The following is a 6037-nucleotide window of genomic DNA, read 5'->3' on the forward strand; positions in this document are numbered from 1 at the left end:
GCGCGCGGCCAGCTCAGCCAACCAGGGGGCGGGGCTGGCTGTCATGTGGTGCTGGGGGATTGAACCGCAGTCCCTGTGATTTGCTAAGCTTGTTCTAAGTAGGTGCTTTAGACCACTGAGCCATCTCACCAGCCCCTGTACTTTTATTTATAGGCCAGACACAGACATCTTGAGCAATCTTCTACCTTTTATGGACCACTTAATTTTTTCACTAAGTAAGAAGTACCTTCTTCTTACTTACATTACAGGCATGTGCTACCATACAGCCATGGTAGCACATGCCTATAATTCCAAAACTTGGGAGGCTGAGGCAGGAGAAATATAGGTGCATAGTGAGTTCAAGAACAGCCTAAATTATACCGTGAAACCCCCATCTCAAAAAAATAAAAGAAAGAAAAAAAAAGACAGCCTTACACTGCATTTCAGAACAAAAAAAGTCTGCTTCTAATACAAATGGAAGGGACTGACAGAGAAATAGAAATAATCTTTAGAGGGGGCTGGGAAGTATGGCTCAGAGGAATAAAGCACTTCCCTGGCAAGCACAAGGGACAGAGTTCAATCCCTGGTTCTGCCAAAAAAAAAAAAGAAATAACCTTTACTATATACATATATAACTGTACATATTAATTTTAAAAGCTTCTAGCCTCTCCATACAATGTTTTAATTCACAGCTTTTTAATTTTTTTCATAGCTTTTTTTAGAAGACATGAGACTTCTTTAATAAAATTAAATTTCAATTTTCATAATACAACTTCAAATACTTTATCTCAACAATGGAACAGAATGGAATGGAACACTACAAGTTATATCTTCTCACCTTCCATTCCTCCTCCTCCTACTTTTCCTACCCCCAGCTTCCCCATACAGAGAATGAATCCAGGGCCTTTGCACTCAGTTACATCCCCAGCTCTGTTTCTATTTTTTAAATTGAGACAGGGTCTGCCTAAGTTGCTAAATTGTTCAGGTTGCCTTGGTATTCCAAAGTGCAACAATCATATATGCCCAGCTCGGGCCAGTGAGATAGCTCAGTGGACTAAGTGCCTGCTTTGGCAAGTGCAGGGACCAGGGTTTGAGCCCCAGTCCCACATGCAGTGCTGGCCCTGCCCATTGGCTGAGCCAGCAACAAAATCTGGGCATGGTGGTGCATGCCTATAATCCCAGTGCTGGGGAAACCGAAAACAGGAGGATCACCATGAGTCTGATCTGCGTAGTGAGACTCTGTACCAAACACACAAATGAATATACATATATATATATATATATACACACACACACATATATACACACCTATATGTACATATATATACACAATATTTTATAATAGAAATCTTGAAAAATATAAAACAAATCCTTCCATAAACAAGTTCAGAAACATGTGCAACATCCCAAGCCAGGCTGTGCAGTGAAGAAAACGAGTAGACAGCCTGTGTGCATGTTTATTTGTGCTTCTGTAAAATCACAAAAAATGCAAAAAAAAAAAAAAAAAGCCCACAAAGTTTCATTCATATATGATACTGAACTGATCAGAAGCCCTTAACCAGTATGCACAAACAACAATACTTAATTTTAAAAGGTCAAGTTAGTACAACTGCAATTAATTACTTAATAGACAAAGCCAGACAGAGGGCTAGTCTACACCTGCAATCCCAACTACTACGAGGCTGCAAGTTCCAAGCCAACCTGAACAACATCAGGAAACCCTATTTCAAAAAGGTCTGGGAGGTGGGGAAGACCTGGGGATAGAACTCAGCAGGGAAGTGTCCCCATGTGTGATCCAAAGTACCACGCACACACACACAAAAGCCATTCCTGATAACCAAAAAGATATAAAATAATTAGTTATTTTAATATACAAATCAGCCAAATGCAAAAGACAACTTATTTCCAGATAATAAAAACAGATTAAGGAGCAGGGGAGATAGCTCAGTACAAGAAGTGATTGCCTGGCGAGCACAAGGGCCTGAGTTCAATCCCCAGTTTCGGAAAAAAAAAAAAAAAAAAGATTAATCTTACTCTAACTTCAAATAAACAGTTGGCCATTAGATAACTTCTGGACTAAGTATTCATGTCTATTAAAAGCCAGCAAATCATTAAATTATTTGTATCCAGTCTTTCTGGTATCCTATAACTAATCCATTTCCTTCTTTCTTGTGGAATGACATCCAGAATCACACCAAATATCACATACACGTCTTGACAGAAAGCTTATTTTATATTAACACAGTCAATTGGTTGCCAGGTCCACAGCTGTCAAAAAAAATCCATGTTACAGAAAATACAAGTCATTTTCTACTTAATTCAACTCTGTTGTGGGTCTGTACACTGCTACCTCTCTTTAGGTCTCTCAGAAGTCTTGAGGAAACTGCTCAGTTTGAAGAACGTTTGCCTTGCATGCAGAAGGCCCTGGGTCTGATCCCCAGTACAGTAAGGAAAAACAAAAAACTCTCAGAGTTTAAATTTATTTATCCTTTAGTTTGGAAGTAATGGTACTATCATAATAATCTTAGCCCATTAAAGGCCTCCAAACAAATTGATCCTTACAAATTCTTCCATGTATAAAATGTGATCATAACAAAATTAACAAATCAGGGGCTGGAGAGATGGCTCAGTGGTCTAAAGCACCTACTTGGAACAAGCTTGGCAAAGCACAGGGACCGCGGTTCAATCCCCCAGCACCACATGCCAGCCAGCCCCGCCCCCTGGTGGGCTGAGCTGGACACACATACACACACACACACGCGCGTGCGCGCAATAAATAAATGTTAAAAAAAATTAAAAAAAAAATTATCAAATCAGATATCAGAATGTCAAAAATTAAGTCACTAAAAGAGAATCATGAGAAAGCCAGTTTTGAAAGAACAGGAAGTGATGTATACTGTCATTTTCTAGATGAACTATTTAGAAACATAATAAGTGTCATATTCATATGGAATTAACCCAGTTTTCAGTATTCTCTGACAGTGGCATCAGAGGTCATCTATAGCCCTTAGGCATTCTTCCTTAATAAGAAATTCCCCAATTTTTTTTTTTTTTTTTTCAGAACTGGGGATTGAACTCAGGCCCTTGCTCTTGCTAGGGAAGCGCTTATTCCACTGAGCCATCTCCCAGCCCCAAAATTCCCCAAATTGATCATGAATACAATATTAACACTTTTGGGCCAGGGAAATAGCTCAGTGGAATAAGTGCTTGCTTGGCAAGCACAAGGTCCTGAGTTCGATCCCTGGTACCGCAAAAAAAAAAAAAAAAAAAAAAAAAAAAAAAAACCTTTTAGGCCATTCCTTCCATTCCTTCTAGCTATGGAAGACAATTTCTTTTTTGGTTATTCTAAAAAGTAGTACTTCTCAGTTCTAGTATGCTAACATATATCAGGTAGTTAACCTATATCCTGTCTACATTCTGAAAATTTGTAGCCTTAATTGATAAATCCTGTCTTCCTGCAGCTTTCGAGATAAAGCAGTCACTCTTTACTGAGTAGTATGCTTCAATTTATATATGCCAATATATAGGATTTCATCATCAACAAATCCTAATGCAGAAAATTAAGATTAAGATTTATGGTATATTTTGCCATGTAGGAGAAAACTTTAAATGAACAGTGCTGTTTAAGTTAAGATGAACATCAAAAGAAAATAAAGGTAAATTCTATACTATTCAGAAAAAACAAAAACTACATCAGTATCACAGAATAAGATGATACAAACTAAATTTGTGCCTAGCACTGTTGCTAAAAACATCTTTAAGTCCCTGTGTTCAAACAGGTTTCAAAACGTAATATACCACATACAACATTAAATGACAACATAAATGCTGGGGTTATTTTTAAATAATTCACCAAGGAAAGCTTAAATGCCACATACCACTTGTTAATAAAATAAGAACTCATCTACAACCTATTTTAGCCATTTCCATCACTTCGTGAAAAATTATTTAATTCTACTAATAGTCACATATGAACCTTTTAAAATCACTAGTAAATCTAAACACTTGAAGGAAAAAGGTACTGGCAGCACATCAAGACTCCTTTAAGACTTGAAGACTACTTTTTGGTCACAAAAAGCACTTGTTAATTTTATTTATTTCCACTCAGAGGACAAAAACAATAAGCACTACTGCAAATCAGATTATTTATAAAATATATGACATGAGGCAAAACTGAAAACTATGACTACAAAATACAGATCCATCATAGTATAACTAGGCAAACTAGTTTACTATCTTGCATTTCCTTCAGAAAAAGAGCATCACTTTCAAAAAATTCAAATTACAGTATTACACAAAATAATATTAACCTTAAAAATTTACAGCCTGGAGGCAAGTGTCCATCAGACAGCCTCTCTGCACGTAATAATCTTCAAAAAGAGGGAGCAAGAAAGACATCAAGTGTTTTAACACGAGAAGGGTCCCCTGGAGAGATCATATCCCCCAACAATAACAACAGGGGCAGATACACTTTCCATGCACAGCTAAAGGCAAAAGTATTAACGGAACTGTTAGCAATTTCAAATCAAAGGAGAAACAGTAACCTTTCCAAGGGAAACGCCATTACACTTCCCTCTCCTGCTCTCCCTCCCTTCAGTGTATACATGGGTCTGTATATGAAGAAACTGCCTTGGACTTCTGCAGCACTGCAGTAGACTAGAGGTTGAGGAAGGGGGAAGGGTAGGGGGAGAGAACCGCTTCCATCACCCTCACGGAATAGGGATATAGACTTCCTGCGGGGGAGGGGGTGGAATCGACCAAGCCACCTACTCCTTTCCCAAGTCTTTCCCAAGAATACTGTACATAGACACTACAAAGAAGCAGCGAGTAGAGGAACCACACCGAAAGGGACTCCGCGCTTTTAAATCGGGGTGCACTTCAACCCAGGACAGCAACGAGGGCCACACCTTCCTTGAAACATACCCTTCCACCACCCCTTCCGGTGACCCTCAGGAAAAAGGAATGTAATCGCTCTCGCTCCTCAAAACAGAAGGGCATCCAGCTCACCAGCTTCTTCACCCCACCCACAGAATCACAGACCCTCCTTGTCTGCTTCCCCCACCCAACCCTCACATCCCTTCTTTCACACAGAGGCCTTAGTGGGCCGAATTTCCCCGCCCCCCTCCATGTCTCCCTTTCCCAAGCAGAGGTGCCCTTACCCTTTCGCCGACAGGTCTGGGGCGGAACAGGCAGCCCCCCGCAGGGCTCCGATGGCCGTTACGCTGGAGCGCGAGGAGTCAGGAGGGGGCCCGGAGACAGACCGTCCCCCCCCCCAGCCCCAGCGAGCCGCCCAGCCCAAGCTCTGCGACAAGGGGCGGGGGGGGGGGGGGGGGGGGAGTTCAATTCCCAGTTTGGCGGTATAACTGAATAAGTATACTGACTCAGAAAGAAAAAAAAAAAAAAAAAAAAAAAAAACAAGGGGGGGGGGGGGGGGGGTGAAGGGGACGACCGGGGTCGAGGAGGCGCTCTCAGAGATCGGGCTCAGTTAAGATGGCGCGGGGAAGTGCCGGGAGCAGCCGCCGCTGCTGCCGCTGCCGCCGCCTCGGGGAAACCGGCCTGGGCCTCGGCCGCTTCCCGTCTTCACACAGCCGAGGCCCTCTTGGTCCCCCGCCGCGGCCCCTCGGCGGGCGGGCCCACGCGCAGCCCTCCGCCACCACCACCACCCCTGGAAAGGGGGCGCTCACAAAGGGAAGAGAGGCCGCGGGCCGGCCGGCGGGCGGCGGGGCGGGGTCCCCAGGGGCCGGGAGGCCTCCGAGGTTCTAGGGTGCTTAGCGCTCTCGGCCCGCGAAGGGCGCACGGCAAGCGGGACCCTTCCTCTCTCCTCAAGCAGGCAGCCACACCGACTCACTCTCTTTGCCACCCTCCCTTGCTCCCTCCGAGCCCTGAAGCCACAGAGCCCAGCCGCTGCCCAAGTTCCCCCCTTCCCTAACACCACTCCCCTCCTCCCGACAGTCTTCCCAGTCTCCGATCTCGCGAGGTTTCCTGCCTGACAGGCCCGACCCTGCGCGAGACTGCGCGCGCGAGCGTCCTCACAGGAACGCGCAAATCCTTTACGCTG

The 6037-nt window shown here is 43.7% G+C and overlaps 1 protein-coding gene across 1 annotated transcript in view; it reads right to left on the reverse strand.

Annotated features, from left to right (window-relative positions):
- Positions 1-5304, reverse strand: part of Taok1 (TAO kinase 1) — a 137807-nt gene extending 132503 nt beyond the window's left edge. The window contains exon 1 of the mRNA XM_023719843.1: positions 5139-5304. The gene's annotated coding sequence lies outside the window, so the exon portion shown is untranslated. The remainder of the gene's footprint in view (positions 1-5138) is intronic.
- Positions 5305-6037: the final 733 nt, after the last annotated feature.

The sequence above is a fragment of the Octodon degus genome, unplaced genomic scaffold (genome assembly GCF_000260255.1).
Source record: "Octodon degus isolate 3935 unplaced genomic scaffold, OctDeg1.0 scaffold00072, whole genome shotgun sequence".
Lineage (NCBI taxonomy): Eukaryota > Metazoa > Chordata > Mammalia > Rodentia > Octodontidae > Octodon > Octodon degus.